Source organism: Ranitomeya imitator, chromosome 4 (genome assembly GCF_032444005.1).
Source record: "Ranitomeya imitator isolate aRanImi1 chromosome 4, aRanImi1.pri, whole genome shotgun sequence".
NCBI classification, from domain to species: Eukaryota; Metazoa; Chordata; class Amphibia; order Anura; family Dendrobatidae; genus Ranitomeya; species Ranitomeya imitator.
Genome location: NC_091285.1, coordinates 590173067 through 590192853, shown reverse-complemented (window position 1 = coordinate 590192853; position 19787 = coordinate 590173067). Strand labels below are relative to the sequence as shown.

Below are 19787 nucleotides of genomic sequence, written 5' to 3'. Positions count from 1 at the left end.
GATGGGGTGCTACGCCAGATGACCTGGCCTCCACAGTCACCAGACCTGAACCCAATCGAGATGGTTTGGAGTGAGCTGGACCGCAGAGTGAAGACAAAAGGGAAAACAAGTGCTAATCATCTCTGGGAACTCCTTCAAGATTGTTGAAAGACCATTCCCTGTGACTACCTCTTGAAGCTCATCAAGAGAATGCCAAGAATGTGAAAAGTAGTCATCAATGCAAAAGGTGGCTACATTGAAGAACCTAGAACAGGGGTCCCCAACTCCAGGCCTCGAGGGCCGCCAACAGTGCAGGTTTTCAGGATTTCTTTAGTATTGCATCGGTGGTAATGTGATCATCTGCACAGGTGATGATTCCAACCCCTGTGCAATACTAAGGAAAATCCTGAAAACCTGCACTGTTGGCGGCCCTCGAGGCCTGGAGTTGGGGACCACTGACCTAGAATATAAGACATAATTTCAGTTGTTTCACACTCTTTTGTTAAGTGTATAATTGCACATGTGTTAATTCATAGTTTTGATGCCTTCAGTGTGAATGTACAATTTTCATAGTCATGAAAATACAGAAAAATCTTTAAATGAGAAGGTGTGTCTAAACTTTTGGTCTGTACTGTATATGTTGTAACCCAGCATCCCCTTTACTTAGGGCGCTCTTGTACTATATTGCATTGTACTATATATTTTGTTCTAATAATTTATTAATAAAGCATTGGAAATTTTAACTTTATTCTGGATCTCTTCATTCGGCTATTTGAAATGTAATTCCGAATATGGTAATTAAGCACTTTGGTTTTGCCCATGGTGGAGAGATTGGAGTGTGATTGAGTGTGTGGACAGGTAGCGAATTCAAACAAGGTAATGAGTGCAGAGTAGAAGGGCTTCTTAAAGAAAAAGTTAATAGGTTTGTGAGAGACAGAATTCATGCTGGCAGGTAAGTGATGAAATATTTATTTCATGGAATAAAATTAAATTTAAATATTTAAAAATCATACAATGTGATTTTATTGTTTTTATTTTTATTTTCTGTCCCTCACTGTTGAATTGTAGCTACTGTAAAAATTACAGATTCTTTGCAGGTAGGAAAACTTGCTAAGTCGTTAATGTACAGTATATGTACATTTCCCACTGTACCTGAAGTTTTTTTAGAATGGTATGCACAACCGATTTACATCACTGGACAAGGATGAAGAAAGCTTAATGAGTTATAGACGCATACAGGGCTGGCATTATGGGCAGGCAGTATAGGTACCTGCCTAGGCGCTCCCAGCCAGTGGCGTGCCTCTAAAAACATGAGTCAGGGAGCCCAGCGCCACATACCCAACTCTGCATTCAAATGTATCGGCATGATAGATGCTGATACAGTTGACAACAATGATGGAGAGAGCTACCTCCCCCATCAGTCCCCTCTGCCTCTGACACAGCAGGTGCGCAATGACTTCACTTCATCATGCACCATGGTGTGTCCCGTCCCAAGAGGATCTGCTGAGATGCTTTGCAAAGATCAGAGCAGCGGGGGAGCAATGAGGAAAGGCGAGTACTGTATTTTTTAGTGAGCTGTGTATTTTTTTTATAGAAGACTGTGGGGCACATTATACTATATGGAGGACTATGGGGTGTGCATTGTACAATATGGAGGACTATGGTAAACATTATACTATATGTAGGACTATTGGGTGCATAATGCTATGTGGAGGACTATGGTTTGTATTATACTAAACAAAATGCAGCCTATTAATTGAGTGATTGGATTGTTTTTGCCATAACAAAAAACTGCAGATATGCTGATGATAACATGATACTGTATGGGTACACATTGATCTACTTGTGATTGCTCTGTCCCAATCATTGTTCCTCTGCCGGTATAAAGAGAACAAAAAACAAGCGTTGAACGACTTCAATATTGTTGATCACGCTCGCTTAGTGGCTTGAAATCAGCGCATGTAAATGAAACCAAAATGTTTCTGTGCGGTAGAGCATTATGTCAACATATGGAGCCCCACTTTAAACTATGGAGTCCCAATGTTAAGCAACGAGATTCTCCCACTGCTCGAGATAGTTCCCAAGCCTTATGTGCTTCTGCGGTCTTCCATTCAGGTTCGGCCGCTGCGGGTGCTGCTGAGCATAGACATCGGTCCCAGCGTCATTCTCAGGTTTGTGATGTTTGTTTGTTCACTGCTGGCTCTCCAGCCAAAACTATTGTAACCAGCGATAGGCAGCGGTGACCTGATACTCTGGAGTCTAAGTCCAGAAATCACTTTGCTGAGCATGTTCGGGATGTGGCGTCTTCCTATTGGTGCTCAGACATCTCCGGCTCTGATGATGTGGCAGCTCCGGATTGGCCCTCGGGCGATGACATGGCCGGCTGGGCGTGAGTGTTTGGAGTGGAGCTTTGGGATTAAAAGACTTCCAATGGCGCCCTAGTATAATTTTATGTACGGCTATGTGAGTGGAGTCTCTACCACTCTGTCTGCAAGTGTTGTGTGTCTGTCTAGCTTGGGACTGTACATGTAGGCAGGTAGCTAGCATCAGTGGGGGCAATTAGCAGTTGACTTAGCAATCTGGTTCCTACATGTGTGCGGTTAGCACAGTAGAGTTCCAGAGCAAGCACAACCCTAGTCAGGGTATTAAGCTCAGAGCATCTGTTCCATTTCTGTGTGCGAATGATACAGCTCAGTTGCAGAGAATCTCTTTCATTTCTGTGTGCGAGTGACACAGCTCTGTTGCAGAGCAGCTCTTTCATTTCTGTGTGCAAGTCACACAGCTTAGTTGTAGAGCATCTCTTTTGTTTCTGTGTGTGAGTGATACAGCTCTGTTGCAGAGCATCTGTTCCGTTTCTGTGTGCGGGTGAAACAGCTCAGTTGCAGAACATCTGTTTCATTTCTGTGTGCAAGTTCAGTTCACGTGCTTGACTGTGACATATAACAGGACAAAGCACTTAGTACTTATTTGTACTGTTCCTTCCTGTGGAGTAACAGAGTTTGGAACTCAGCATCCTGTTCAAACTGAGTAGTGTCAACCCCGTGTGTACAGGTAATCGTTCGCTGTGTGTTCCATCATTGTACCCTAGCAGCAGTTTTCTATGTCTGCATGGCTGCGACTGCGCTTTATTATTTATTTTATTTAGCATAATCCGCCAACCCTAACACCCACTTTGTCTAAAACTGGCCCTGGACGCATATAAAGACTATTATTACTGAAGAAGCCAGTAAGACAATAAACAAGAGGCAGAAGATACCCCTGCATTCTTGGTTAACAGACGAGACCCAAAGATTATTAAGGAAAGACGAAGGGCAAAAGCAAAATGTAACAAGCAGGACACAGACAACATCAGTAAAAGACTAAAGAAAGCCATTTGAGCAGATAGAGAACTTCCAAAATATGTACAGAGATAGAAAACGAACATCTGAGGGCCAAGACTAGGAAGGCATATCTAAACATCAAAGACATATGCAGGGCTGTATTTAGAGTTTCTGCTGCCCTAGGCACTTTTAGCGCTGCCTCACCCTTTGGTGAGTATGACACTATTGGCAGTGACTTTGGCAAGAATCGCTGATGTGAAAGTAGCCTTTTGCAGCAGATCCGGCAGTTTTTCTGCATCTGCCACGTAACGGATCACATACAGCAACACTGCGTTTGGCTTCATTCATTCCCTATGGGATTTGTGGCACTTGCCGTGATCTGGCAAATGCGGTACCATACCTCCCAACTTTTGAAGAAGGCAAAGAGGTATAAAGTTTGCGGCGCGCGTAGTGCACCGCAGCACATTTTTGGCCACGCCTCAGACCACACCCATTTCACAACTAATCACACCCATATCACGTCCCAACCACACCCATTTAGCACTGCTGATCACACTGTTTCATACACAATAATTATAACCAAAAACAAATATGGCCACACAGTGCTCCATACTGTATAATGGCCACACATGATGCTCCATACTGTATAATGGCCACACATGATGCTCAATACTGTATAATGGCCACACATGATGCTCCATACTATATAATGGCCACACATGATGCTCCATACTGTATAATGGCCACACATGATGCTTCATACTGTATAATGGCCACAGATGATGCTCCATACTGTATAATGGCCACACATGATGCTCAATACTGTATAATGGCCACAAATGATGCTCAATATTGTATAACAGCCACACATAGTGCTCCATACTGTATAACGGCCACCAACAAACCGCACTAGCAGCCAAAACTTCCCATAAAAGTAGCTTTATTAATACAACAATACATACTTAAAAGCTGAGAAACAGGTCATTGGACAACAGGTAAACACAGGACACGCACTACATGCCGGTACATATGCCCACAGGCTCAGAGCAGCATAGCTGCGGCGGCATTACTATAATATATTAGGTATAAATCATACATTGTGGGGCCCATACATAATAATAAACAATCTAGAAAATCAGTGCCCCCAACAGTGCATATAGTAACACGACATAGCAACATCAGTGTATAACAAGTGTAGACTACCTGATACCGCACACAGACCAGCGCTCCTGAGCACACCCGACGTACGTTTCGGAGCTCACCGCTCCTTCCTCAGGGGGCGTGGAAGATGCACAAACATCCGTTCTTATATATAACAAAAACCGGAAGTGTCCGGTATAGTGCGTCATAGGACGCGCCGCCCAATTGCCACTAGAGCCGCGCACAGCGTCCGCATCACCAGCCGGGAGGAAGCACGTGGGGCCCCACGTGATCGCTCACCGCATAGCCATGGGAACGCTGGGCCGCATAACACACCATAGTGCGCATGCGCGAGGCGGCCGCGGCCATATTGGTTCTGGGCAAAGAGACTGGCAGCCAGTCCAAATACAGACACAAAACATAGGGGAATAGGGGAGTACCATAGGAAAAGAACAGCAGCACACGATTACCGCGGATAGAGGGAGGACATAGATAATATAGGAAACACCATAGTAAACAGAACTTACTTATATATACGCGCATTAATATACAACTCCAACATACGAATGCACCGTAATAGAAAGAAATGGGCTATGCATACACGAACATATGGCTAAGAGAATATAGCTGTAACAATGGAGTCCAAGCGAAACGATTGCAAATAACATCAGTCCATAAAATCTTAAGTGCTAAACACGATGGGCTCCATATGAAAGACGAAAAAAGCCAATACAGTATGTCCATGATGACAAGATCCAACCTCCATCTCACGAATACATCCTCCAACCAGATAAATATCTAAATATGAACAAAGAATAAAAGTATTAAAAACAAAAACCGACATACAATGCACGTCTCACGGAAATGCACAGGACAGCCGATCACAGATAGGATACAAAGGAGATACTCTCATTAAGCCCTTTAGGACTGATGGTCTGGAGAGTCCAGATCCATCTAGTCTCCATCTGGGCTAGACGTTGGCTGAGATTACCCCCTCTGATATTAATGTTCAAGAGATCAATGCCCCGGACTTTGAGTCCAGAGGCATTGCACTGGTGGAATTCCCTGAAATGTCGTGGTATTGTCTTCAGGGTGGACGTGTCCGTGCAGGTGGCAGCCGCCAAAATCCCAAGAACGTGCTCTCTGATGCGTACCTTAAGCTGACGCGTCGTCAGCCCAATATAAATAAGCCCACACGGGCACGTTGCATAATAAATTACGTACCTAGAGAGACACGATATATTTTGTTTGATATAAAATGTATTAGAACCCTCTGAATCAACAAACGAGGTACATTTCTCAACATTAGGACAGGCTACACATCTCCCGCACGGAACACATCCACCCCCAGGGCGCATGGAGTCCAGAAATGTAGGAACCGGTTTACTCACATAATGACTTTGTGTAAGATAATCCCGGAGATTTTTGGCCCGTCGGAAAGAAATTGCGGGGCTATCTGGAAGAAATTTTCCAATAATGGGATCAACTTTTAATATGGGCCAAGCATTGCTAAGCACTGTACGTATCCTCACATGTTGGGGACTATACGATGTCACGAACCTAACCTTGTTGCCACCTTTGGGTTGTCTAGATGTACAATTGTATAGCAGGTTATTACGCGGAGAGTGTTTAGCACAGTGATATGCGCACTTTACACTCCGATGACTATATCCTCTAGCGAGAAAGCGTGATTTCAGCTCCCCCGCCCTCGTCTCAAAGTCCACATCAGTGGAACAGATACGACGAAGGCGGAGGAACTGACCCACAGGGACAGCTCTGATCACATGACGCGGGTGGCAGGACGAGGCATGCAACAAAGTATTAGTGGCCGTCAATTTCCTAAAGATATCAGTCTGTAGGAGGCCAAACTCATCCTTGTTGATAGTTACATCAAGGAAGTCTATCCTCTCACTATCCCACACCGGGGTAAGACGTATATTTAGATCATTGTCATTCAAAGATGATACAAACTGAGCAAGGTCGATGGCCGTGCCCTGCCAGACGAAGAAGATATCATCAATGTAGCGTGTCCATAAAAGGACATGCTCCATTGATCCCTGTTCGTCCGACAGGAAAAGATCCCTCTCCCACAGCCCTAGGAACAGGTTAGCGTAGGCGGGTGCGAAAGCCGCCCCCATGGCCGTGCCCTGGAGCTGTAGGTAGAAGGATCCTTTAAAGACAAAAAAATTATGAGTGAGGGTGAACTCAAGTAACTCCAGGATGAGGTCCCTCAGTGGTAATGACAAATTGGACATGCTTAGAAAATAACTCACTGCACGAAGGCCATCAGAATGACGAATATTAGTGTAGAGGGACTCAACATCCACGGAAGTCAAAAGAGTGTCACCCTCAAAACACAGACCATCGACCCTGCGCAGTAAGTCCCCAGTATCCTTGAGGAAGGAAGGGAGATTACATACTAAGGGCTGTAAGTAAAAATCGATCCATTTATTCACTTTTTCGAGAAAATTCCCCCTCCCAGATACGATCGGCCTGCCGGGTGGCGGGATAACGCCTTTATGAATTTTGGGTAGCAAGTATAACGTGGGAATGGTGGGTTCCCTCACTTGTAGTGCCGAAGCCAGATCCTTGGAGACAACATCGTGGTCAATGGCTCTTTTCAAAATAATCTCCAATTTCATAACGAATGCAGATAGAGGATTATATGTAAGTTTTTTGTAATTTACAACATTATTCAATTGGCGAAACGCCTCATCCTCATACATCGATGTAGGCCAGACCACGACGTTGCCCCCCTTATCGGCTGGCTTCAGCACTACATCGGGGTAGGATCTGAAGAGCCCTAAGACGAACTCTTTCTTCCCCAGTCAAATTGCCACCACCCATAAATTTGGGAATTTTCTGTAAGTCCTCCGTCACCACCCGCACAAATAGATCGATACTGGGACATGATGAAAAAGGGGGGAACTTCTGAGAACGTGGCCGAATACATGGAGGGATCTTACCTCCTTTATTTTCGTGCTCAAGCGCCAGTTCCTCCAAAATTCTTACCGCTTCCTGTTCCTCTTCTGTGGGGAAAAGACGTTGGAATTCATCATTATAAAAATGTCTTTTAAATAACAATGATCTAGCAAAGATGTTTAAATCCTTCACTGTGGAGAAAACATCATACCCCGGTGTGGGAGAGAATGACAGACCTCTGCTAAGAATAGAAACATCCACCTCAGTGAGAGTATGCATACTAAGGTTAATCACCTTATTGTCTCTGCCACCCGCACCAAATGACTCAGAGGGACGTCTCCTGTAGGGATGGTATGTATGATCACGCAATCTCTGAGAAGTATTCACACCCAATGAGGTAGCAGAAGAAATAGATGTCTCTGAAAAACCACTCAAGGAAGAAATAGATGTGGAGGATGATGCCTTCTGTATACTGGAATTTTTCATATTTCTCCATAAATATACCCTCTTATTCTGATAGTCCTTCCTGTCTCTGTTGAATTTAATGATCTGATTATCTTGAATCTTCTTAACCAGCTGGTCCAACTGTTTATTCAGATCCAGTTCAAATTGTTCTATTAAATTGGACGGACACCCCGTACGTATATCTTTATGGACTTCATCAATAGATTTATCAAGTGTCTCAATATTAGCAGTATTCTGGTTAATTAATAACTGCAAAAATATCTTAGAACATGCATTGCATGCCTCCTCCCACTTCTCAATAAATTGTTGATTTGTGTCTGTATTTGGACTGGCTGCCAGTCTCTTTGCCCAGAACCAATATGGCCGCGGCCGCCTCGCGCATGCGCACTATGGTGTGTTATGCGGCCCAGCGTTCCCATGGCTATGCGCTGAGCGATCACGTGGGGCCCCACGTGCTTCCTCCCGGCTGGTGATGCGGACGCTGTGCGCGGCTCTAGTGGCAATGGGCGGCGCGTCCTATGACGCACTCTACCGGACACTTCCGGTTTTTGTTATATATAAGAACGGATGTTTGTGCATCTTCCACGCCCCCTGAGGAAGGAGCGGTGAGCTCCGAAACGTACGTCGGGTGTGCTCAGGAGCGCTGGTCTGTGTGCGGTATCAGGTAGTCTACACTTGTTATACACTGATGTTGCTATGTCGTGTTACTATATGCACTGTTGGGGGCACTGATTTTCTAGATTGTTTATTATTATGTATGGGCCCCACAATGTATGATTTATACCTAATATATTATAGTAATGCCGCCGCAGCTATGCTGCTCTGAGCCTGTGGGCATATGTACCGGCATGTAGTGCGTGTCCTGTGTTTCCCTGTTGTCCAATGACCTGTTTCTCAGCTTTTAAGTATGTATTTTTGTATTAATAAAGCTACTTTCATGGGAAGTTTTGGCTGCTAGTGCGGTTTGTTGTTTACCATATGGTTGGCAGTTGGTTTCCTGACTTTATGTCTGGATATACATGCATTGAGTTACCCTATGATTCTGTTTTTATTATCTTTTTGGGTAACTCTGCATGATTATGTATCTAACAATCTCTTTTTTGTATAACGGCCACACATGATGCTCCATACTGTATAATGGCCACACATGATGCTCTATACTGTATAATGGCCACACATGATGCTCAATATTGTATAATGGCCACACATGATGCCCCATACTGTATAATGGCCCCACATGATACTCCATACTGTATAATGGCCACACATGATGCTCCATACTGTATAATGGCCACACATGATGCTCCATACTGTATAATGACCCCACATGATGCTCAATACTGTATAATGCCCCCCTCCCATCTTGTATGCATGGCTCATCTCCCCCCATCCTGTATGAATGGCTCATATCTCCCCCCTCCTGTATGCATGGCTCATCTCCCTCCCATCCCATATGCACAGCTCATATTTCCCCCCTCCTGTATGCATGGCTCATATCCCCCCTCCTGTATGCATGGCTCATCTCCCTCCCATCCCATATGCATTGCTCATATCCCCCCTCCTATTTGCACGGCTCATACCCCCCCTCCTGTAGGCATGGCTCATCTCCCTCCCATCCCATATGCATGGCTCATATTCCCCCCCCACCTGTATGCATGGCTCATATTCCCCCCCTCCTGTATGTATGGCTCATATTCCCCCCCTCCTGTATGCATGGCTCATATTCTCCCCCCCTCCTGTATGCATGGCTCATATTCCCCCCTCCTATATGCATGGCTCATATTCCCCCCCTCCTGTATGCATGGCTCATATTCCCCCCCCCCCTCCTGTATGCATGGCTCATATTCCCCCGCTCCTGTATGCATGGCTCATATTCCCCCCTCCTGTATGCATGGCTCATATTCACCCCCCCTCCTGTATGCTTGGCTCATATCCCCCCCCTGTATGCATGGCTCATCTCTCAACCCCCCTGCTCCCGCTCCTGCTCCCATCTTGCATGGCTTGGCTTACCGTCCTCCTTCATCCCCCGTCCCTCATATTCACCTTTCCCACACCGTGCGAACATCCCTCTAGCTCTGACCTGACTCCCGACACAGCACCTTCTTCCTGCATGAGCGGTCATGTGGTGCCGCTCATTAAGGTCATGAATATGCGTCCATATTCATCACCTTAATGATGAGCGGTACCACGTGACCGCTGAGGACAGGACGAGCTGCCGACGCTGAGACGGAGTTGCAGCAGGCACCGCTGGAGGAGGGTGAGTATGAAGTCTTGAGGAAGGGGGCGGGAGAGAGGGAGGACCCCGGACTTAATAAAAAAAAAAGAAAGAAAAAAAAACCTTGCTCAAGTGCGTCCCCCCGCCCCCGCATCCTGCCGCCCTAGGCACGTGCCCTCAAGTGCCTAGTGGCAAATACGGCCCTGGACATATGACCAAAGTTTCAACTTAGAGTGGGCATGGTGAAAGATGCCAGAATAGAATGTTGGAGAGAGTATACAGAGTACCTCTACAAGAACGATGTCATATGGGAAGAAGCTGAGACTGTAAATGATTGAGAGCTGGACATCCTGAAAGACATAGTCATTGCTGCGATAAAGCTTCTGTCAAGCATCAAAGAGCCTGGATGTGACAATATTCCAATAGAGCAAATAAAGTCTTCTAAAGAAGCAGTTGATGTTATCACATGCCTGTGTCAACAGATATGGACAATTGGTACCTGGCCCTAGGATTGTACAAGATCTGTGTTTATTCCTATTCCACAGATGCAGAAAGCAAAAAAGAAGGCGGACCATATAGTCCAAAATGATAATCAAATATTTTATTCTTTATTATACAGTTCAGGTAGGGAATAACGGACAAATAGCATTGGAAAGATAAAATATCTCACAATACAATCGGAGATAAAAAAAAAGAAGAAAAAAAAACACTAAGGTGTATAATATAAGCAAACAATATATAGATATAGATCTTTTGATGAGAGACTACTACCCCATCAGGCTATGTCTGTTGTCACTACTACTGAAGTAGTTTTTCATCAGCCGGCACCTGTACCCACACTTAAAATAGGAAATAAAAAAAAAAACATTTAAAATAATTAAATACATATTGAAATAAAAATAAAAGGCACATTATACTCACTTAACACTAAGGGTATGTGCACACGTTGCAAATTTTGCTGCAGATCCGCAGCGGTTTTGACGCTGCGGATTCGCAGCTGTTTTCCATGAGTTTACAGTACCATGTAAACCTATGGAAAACAAAATCTGCAATGCACATGCTGTGGAAAAAAATGCGTGGAAACGCTGCGTTATTTATTCCGCGGAATGTTCATTCTTTGTGCGGATTCCACAGCGGTTTACACCTGCTCCATAATAGGAATCTGCAGGTGTAAAGCCGCAGGTTGAAATCGCACAAAAACCTCATAAAATCCGCAGTAAATCCACAGTAAATCCGCAGGTAAAACGCAGTGCTTTTTACACCTGCGGATTTCTCAAAACAGGTGTGGGAATATCCGCAGAGGTTCCATCTACGTGTTCAAATACCCTAAATCCCCGATACCTTTGTCTCCAATAAAAAAATAAAAAATAGAAAAACAATATATACTTACCTTAACGTCTAATTCCCGATGCCCGTGTAGCCTGTAAACAATTAAAAATAATAAACAACCATATACTCTCCTGTCTGCCGTTGGCCACATAATCCAGATTGTCCCATGGCGATCTCACTTGTAGAAGAGTCACATTGGGAGATGTAACTGCTCTAACTCGCCACTGGCTGCACACGGACAGGAGCGTCATTGCTCCTGCAGTGTATAATCTGAGCTACCATGAGAATGGTCACATGAGTTCATCAGCTGATGAGCTCCAGTGATCTCACTTACAGCACCACCACTAAGGCAGGATAGAGTTAATTAGAAACCTCTCTGATGTTATTGCATAATGGATAAGTATGTCCCAGCATTTCTAACGATTAAGTACACCAGTAATCCTGACCAAATCACTAACTCCATTTGCTGAATCCCCAAACTTACAAGAAACCTCCTCACTGCTTCACTTGTTGCTTGCAGCTTTCATTATTGTGCAGCTCTTCAGAGAACAGACTTCTTTCCATTACAGGCAAATATTTAATATTTTGAAGTATCAGTCCAGAGAACTTGCTGTCATTTTGTTGCACCCTAGTTCCTATGTTTCATGCAAAGGATTGCTTGGTCTTGTTTCCATGTCAAAAGTATGACTTTTTGGCTGCAGTTCATTCGTGAAGGTCACTTTTTGACAGACGTTTCAAAACAGTGGATGGGTGTAGCTGGGTCCCACTGGATGCTGCCAGTACTGAGTTGATGACACTGCTAGACATCTTCCAATTTTCAAGAGAAGTAAACATTATGTGTTTTTCATCTGCTGTGCTACGGTTCCTTGGCCTACCACTGAGTTTATGTTCTTTAATGTTGTCCATTTCTTGGAGTTTCCTCAAAAGAGTTTGATCGGCACATTTTAAAACGGCAGTCTGCTCTGAAATCTTTGGCTTGATGATGCAGTATAACTACCTTGTGTCTTGCATTGGTGTATGACATGTAACATGAAACTGTCTTACACAGCTTCAACAGTACAATATGGCTTTTCTTCACCCAGTTTAAAGCCTCCTACACAGTTGTTTCTGTTTCTGTTATTGACTGTGTCTTGGTATAATAGTTTATAGTCATACACCTGAGTATAAACCTACGAACATCCATGTGGTATCCAGTTTTTACGGATGCATTTCCAATTTAGGAAACTGCATTTGATCTTGTACATTTTAAAAGTAGATATATGAAAACAGATCGCACACGGACGACACACGGGTGTAAAAAAAAAAGGACACATGAATGGCAGACAAATGAAAATCAGATAAAAATGAAAATAAAATGGTCAGTGTTTTCTAAATGAAACTGGGATTATTTCACGCTCGCAGCCGGCGTTAGATTTATATTTTGTTCATTCACTTTCAATTTTATTAATTGATAAAAGGAAACTATTAACACTTCTATTTTTGAAAGCATTCTTACTTTGCCGTATTTTTCCACAATCTGCTTAACCCCTCTGTGACCTTAGACGTACTATCCCGTCGAGGTGCCCTGGGCTTATCTGACCCTGGACGGGATAGTACGTCATAGCCGATCGGCCGCGCTCACGGGCTTATCGCAGCTGACATCCGGCACATCCGGTCACGGACCGCCCCCGGCACATTAACCCCTGGCACACCGCGATCAAAGATGATCGCGATGTGCCGGCGGTGCAGGGAAGCACCGCGCAGGGAGGGGGCTCCCTGCGGGCTTCCCTGAGCCCCCCGCAGCAACGCGATGTGATCGCGTTGCTGCGAGGGTCTCACCTCCCTCCCTGCTCCCTCCAGCCCCGGATCCAAGATGGCCGCGGATCCGGGTCCTGCAGGGAGGGAGGTGGCTTCACAGAGCCTGCTCAGAGCAGGCACTGTGAAGCTTGCAGCGCTGCATGTCAGATCAGTGATCTGACAGAGTGCTGTGCAAACTGTCAGATCACTGATCTGTGATGTCCCCCCCTGGGACAAAGTAAAAAAGTAAAAAAAAATTTTTCCAAATTTGTAAAAAAAAAATTCCAAAATAATGAAAAAAAAAAAAAATATTATTCCCATAAATACATTTCTTCATCTAAATAAAAAAAAAAACAATAAAAGTACACATATTTAGTATCGCCGCGTCCGTAACGACCCGACCTATAAAACTGTCCCACTAGTTAACCCCTTCAGTAAACACCGTAAGAAAAAAAAAAAAAAAACGAGGCAAAAAACAACGCTTTATTATCATACCGCCGAACAAAAAGTGGAATAACACGCGATCAAAAGGACAGATATAAATAACCATGGTACCGCTGAAAGCGTCATATTGTCCCGCAAAAAAAGAGCCGCCATACAGCATCATCAGCAAAAAAATAAAAAAGTTATAGTCCTGAGAATAAAGCGATGCAAAAATAATTATTTTTTCTGTAAAATAGTTTTTATCGTATAAAAGTGCCAAACCATAAAAAAATGATATAAATGAGGTATCGCTGTAATCGTACTGACCCGAAGAATAAAACTGATTTATCAATTTTACCAAACGCGGAACGGTATAAACGCCTCCCCCAATAGAAATTCATGAATAGCTGGCTTTTGGTCATTCTTCCTCACAAAAATCGGAATAAAAAGCGATCAAAAAATGTCACGTGCCCAAAAATGTTTTCAATAAAAACGTCAACTCGTCCAGCAAAAAACAAGACCTCACATGACTCTGTGGACCAAAATATGGAAAAATTATAGCTCTCAAAATGTGGAATTGCAAAAAATATTTTTTGCAATAAAAAGGGTCTTTCAGTGTGTGACGGCTGCCAATCATAAAAATCCGCTAAAAAACTCGCTATAAAAGTAAATCAAACCCCCCTTCATCACCCCCTTAGTTAGGGAAAAATAAAAAAAAATGTATTTATTTCCATTTTCACATTAGGGCTAGGGTTAGGGCTAGGGTTAGGGCTAGGGTTATGGCTAGGGCTAGGGTTAGGGCTAGGGTTAGGGTTAGGGTTATGGCTGGGGTTAGGGCTAGGGTTAGTGCTAGGGCTAGGGTTAGGGCTAGGGTTAGGGCTAGGGTTAGGGTTAGGGTTAGGGCTAGGGTTAGGGCTAGGGTTAGGGCTAGGGTTAGGGCTAGGGTTAGGGCTAGGGTTAGGGTTAGGGCTAGGGTTAGGGCTAGGGTTAGGGCTAGGGTTAGGGTTAGGGTTGGGGCTACAGTTAGGGTTGGGGCTAAAGTTAGGGTTAGGGTTTAGATTACATTTACAGTTGGGAATAGGGTTGGGATTAGGGTTAGGGGTGTGTCAGGGTTAGAGGTGTGGTTAGGGTTACCGTTGGAATTAGGGTTAGGGGTGTGTTTAGATTAGGGTTTCAGTTATAATTGGGGGGTTTCCACTGTTTCGGCACATCAGGGGCTCTCCAAACACGACATGGCGTCCGATCTCAATTCCAGCCAATTCTGCGTTGAAAAAGTAAAACAGTGCTCCTTCCCTTCCGAGCTCTCCTGTGTGCCCAAACAGGGGTTTACCCCAACATATGGGGTATCAGCGTACTCAGGACAAATTGGACAACAACTTTTGTGGACCAATTTCTCCTGTTACCCTTGGTAAAATACAAAACTGGGGGGTAAAAAATAATTTTTGTGGGAAAACAAAAAGATTTTTTATTTTCACGGCTCTGCGTTATAAACTGTAGTGAAACACTTGGGGGTTCAAAGTTCTCACAACACATCTAGATAAGTTCATTGAGGGGTCTAGTTTCCAATATGGGGTCACTTGTGGGGGGTTTCTACTGTTTAGGTACATTAGGGGCTCTGCAAACGCAATGTGACGCCTGCAGACCAATCCATCTAAGTCTGCATTCCAAATGATGCTCCTTCCCTTCCGAGCCCTCCCATGCGCCCAAACGGTGGTTCCCCCCCACATATCGGGTATCAGCGTACTCAGGACAAATTGGACAACAACATTTAGGGTCCAATTTCTCCTGCTAACCTTGGAAAAATACAAAACTGGGGGCTAAAATATAATTTTTGTGGAAAAAAAAATATTTTTTATTTGCATGGCTCTGCGTTATAAACTGTAGTGAAATACTTGGGGGTTCAAAGCTCTCACAACACATCAAGATGAGTTCCTTAGGGGGTCTACTTTCCAAAATGGTGTCACTTGTGGGGGGTTTCTACTGTTTAGGTACATTAGGGGCTCTGCAAACGCAATGTGACGCCTGCAGACCATTCCATCTAAGTCTGCATTCCAAATGGCGCTCCTTCCCTTCCGAGCCCTCCCATGCGCCCAAACGGTGGTTCCCCCCCACATATGGGGTATCAGCGTACTCAGGACAAATTGGACAACAACTTTTGGGGTCCAATTTCTCCTGTTACCCTAGGGAAAATACAAAACTGGGGGCTAAAAAATAATTTTTGTGGGAAAAAAAATTTTGTTTTATTTTTATGGCTCTGCATTATAAACTTCTGTGAAGCCCTTGGTGGGTCAAAGTGCTCACCACACATCCAGATAAGTTCCTTAGGGGGTCTACTTTCCAAAATGGTGTTACTTGTGGGGGGTTTCAATGTTTAGGCACATCAGTGGCTCTCCAAACGCAACATGGCGTCCCATCTCAATTCCTGTCAATTTTGCATTGAAAAGTCAAACGGCGCTCCTTCCCTTCCGAGCTCTCCCATGCGCCCAAACAGTGGTTTACTGCCATATATGGGGTATCAGCGTACTCAGGACAAATTGGACAACAACTTTTGAGGTCCAATTTCTTCTCTTACCCTTGGAAAAATAAAAAATTGGGGGCAAAAATATAATTTTTGTGAAAAAATATGATTTTTTATTTTTACGGTTCTGCATTATAAACTTCTGTGAAGCACTTGGTGGGTCAAAGTGCTCACCACACCTCTAGATAAGTTCCTTAGGGGGTCTACTTTCCAAAATGGTGTCACTTGTGGGGGGTTTCAATGTTTAGGCACATCAGTGGCTCTCCAAACGCAACTAGGCGTCCCATCTCAATTTCTGTCAATTTTGCATTGAAAAGTCAAACTGCGCTCCTTCCCTTCCGAGCTCTCCCATGCGCCCAAACAGTGGTTTACTGCCACATATGGGGTATCAGCGTACTCAGGACAAATTGGACAACAACTTTTGAGGTCCAATTTCTTCTCTTACCCTTGGAAAAATAAAAAATTGGGGGCAAAAATATAATTTTTGTGAAAAAATATGATTTTTTATTTTTACGGTTCTGCATTATAAACTTCTGTGAAGCACTTGGTGGGTCAAAGTGCTCACCACACATCCAGATAAGTTCCTTAGGGGGTCTACTTTCCAAAATGGTGTCACTTGTGGGGGGTTTCAATGTTTAGGCACATCAGTGGCTCTCCAAACGCAACATGGCGTCCCATCTCAATTCCTGTCAATTTTGCATTGAAAAGTCAAATAGCGCTCCTTCCCTTCCGAGCTCTCCTATGCGCCCAAACAGTGGTTTACTGCCACATATGGGGTATCAGCGTACTCAGGACAAATTGGACAACAACTTTTTGGGTCCAATTTCTCCTGTTACCCTTGGTAAAATAAAACAAATTGGAGCTGAAATAAATTTTTTGTGTAAAAAAGTTAAATGTTCATTTTTATTTAAACATTCCAAAAATTCCTATTAAACACCTGAAGGGTTAATAAACTTCTTGAATGTGGTTTTGAGCACCTTGAGGGGTGCAGTTTTTAGAATGGTGTCACACTTGGGCATTTTCTATCATATAGACCCCTCAAAATGACTTCAAATGAGACGTGGTCCCTAAAAAAAAATGGTGTTGTAAAAATGAGAAATTGCTGGTCAACTTTTAACCCTTATAACTCCCTAACAAAAAAAAAAATTGGTTCCAAAATTATGCTGATGTAAAGGAGACATGTGGGAAATGTTACTTATTAAGTATTTTGTGTGACATATCTCTGTGATTTAATTGCATAAAAATTCAAAGTTTGAAAATTGTGAAATTTTCAAAATTTTCGCCAAATTTCCGTTTTTTTCACAAATAAACGCAGGTACTATCAAAGAAATTTTACCACTATCATGAAGTACAATATGTCACGAGAAAACAATGTCAGAATCACCAGGATCCGTTGAAGCGTTTCGGAGTTATAACCTCATAAAGGGACAGTGGTCAGAATTGTAAAAATTGGCCTGGTCATTGACGTGCAAACCACCCTTGGGGGTAAAGGGGTTAAAACTTTCGCACTGTGTTGTATATTAAGGGCTTGTACTAGTCTCGGGCTGTACAGGGATTTGATATGGCCATATGCATGAGTCCTGAACTTTTCTAAGCTTTGCCCTTCAGGTTTAGTGTTTTTTAAATATTATTCCAATCATACAGTAAAAAAAAAATTATATTGAATAAAAGCAAATTCACATATTTGACACTTGTGTGTTGCGCGGCTCTTCTTGCAATTCACAGAGTATGCTGTACGGCTCTGGAAAAAAAATAATATCTGTGTTTGTGAAGAGAGAGTGTGGGTAACACATAGAAATGGTGTTACCACCACTGTGTATTCACATGGCACCGCTCCTACCCAACACCTTATAATTAAAGCTGAGATGAAGCAGTTGACATTGCAGGACTGTGAGCAGGGGGAGAAAAGGGAAAGAAAAAAAAAAAGCCTGATATTTCTTCAGGCTGCATTCTGCTTCTTTAAAGAGAGAGACGGCCTGCCTGGAAAGGCTTTTAATGCGAGATCTCCTCTGGCTGACGTTTTGACAGCTTTCCTGCGACGTGACGTGTGATTTTTGTACAAATTTCAAAACTAATAAATCCAGCTGTCAGGGCGGAAACTTTAAAAGAAGCCGGGCCCAGCGGGTAAGGCTTAACAGAACTCAACTTGATGAGGCTGTAGGATGGAGAATTATGTCTGTCACAATCCTCCCACATTATTTTCACAGAAATGTTTGGCAACTGAGACATAAATGTCTCTAGCAGAAAAAAAGAAGAAAGAATGAAAAGAAAGGAGAACCACGAAGCAGAGACTGTTAATAATCCGAGAGTAGCAACAAATATCTATTCTGTTTGTCACAATTTTTGACACAAGGAGATCCTGGGAATAGATGAAGTCTTTTCAATACTGAAGATCCAGAGACTTCTGTTTGTTATTATGTATATGTATGCAATAATATATATGTGTACGTGTATACTCCCCGGCGTACACTTCCAGCCTGCAGTTATGAGACTTGTTATTCAGAAAGAGCAGAAGAGCTGTACGTGGCTTACATGTCGTGAAGAGCACAGGAGACATCCTAGTAGACATGCAAAGGTTGGAATGGAAGAAAGAAGCATTTGGAGCCTTTCTCGAGGGCCAACATATGCAAAGCAACATGTATCAGATTAGCATAATCTCTATCCATTCAGAAAAAAAAAACTTGGCGAATACACCCCCATTAGTGTGTATAGGCTTCTTAACTGCATGCCCCTCTCTGGACACTCTTTGCCATCTTTACAACTTGATTATAGAATTATTGCCATACTTGACAGACGCTTGCCAACTTTCCTAGAGAGACTGGAAGGCTCTTGGAAAAAGGGAAGACCCCAATTTCCTGGAAGAAAAAAAAAATCTCCAAGGTGCCATTTAATCCTCCTCAAACCTCACAGAAAAGAATCCTTCAGGGGGATGGAATAAATGTTGTGGGGCAAATGATTTCAGCATGTCACTTGATATAACATTTCAGAAGGGCGATTCTAAAATTTTGCAAATGTACCGTGTGTTATCATTCTCGTGTTTTTTGCTTTCTGGTGATCTAGTTCCCTTGACATTTAATTCATAATGTGATGTAGATCGTCTCTCGGCCTATATAATACTGTTTTTTTTTTTTACATTTTTCATTTTTTTCCTCACAGTTTTTATAGTAGTTAAGTTATATAGTCTGGAGCTCCATCTGTAATAGCAGCCTGGCAATGTAATATGTGTCGGACATATTTCTCGTCCTCCGCGTCATTAGCCTCTCACAGCTCACAATGGGGGCACTAGACAGCCTTCTGGCTTGCAGTGGGAAACACTCAGCAACTAAGGGGATCACATCTCATATACAGGCTTCGGTCCAACTCCAACTGGCGAGAAACGATGCAACATAAAGGCACAGCGCATTCAACTAGATGGACCTGCCAGTTCTGCTCACATCTGTACCGTGGCGCACTTTCACTTGTAGAATAGCTCATGCTAATCACAGTCTTCCCTCTCCCAGGCTGACTGGCTAGCTAATGTGGCAGCTGTCCCTCACAGGCCTCGTTCTCTGCATGGTTTTTGGGCACATGCATGGGCCTAGCCACTCTGGGCCCCCGATTGTAGACCCTACTAACCTGTCACACCTCCAGAAGGGGGCCCTACTACACAGCTTCTCTTTTCGGTCCTCCTTATTTAGAGGTCTGGCATTTTCCCCTGGAT

At 43.6% G+C, this 19787-nt stretch overlaps 1 long non-coding RNA gene across 3 annotated transcripts in view; it reads right to left on the bottom strand.

Annotated features, from left to right (window-relative positions):
* LOC138676844 (uncharacterized) overlaps positions 1-7662 on the bottom strand; it is a 288868-nt gene extending 281206 nt beyond the window's left edge. For all 3 annotated transcript variants that reach the window (XR_011320832.1, XR_011320831.1, XR_011320833.1), the window contains exons 1-2: positions 7573-7662; positions 7406-7468 (exon numbers count right to left, since the gene is read on the bottom strand). This is a non-coding gene — a long non-coding RNA (uncharacterized lncRNA). The remainder of the gene's footprint in view (positions 1-7405; positions 7469-7572) is intronic.
* Positions 7663-19787: the final 12125 nt, after the last annotated feature.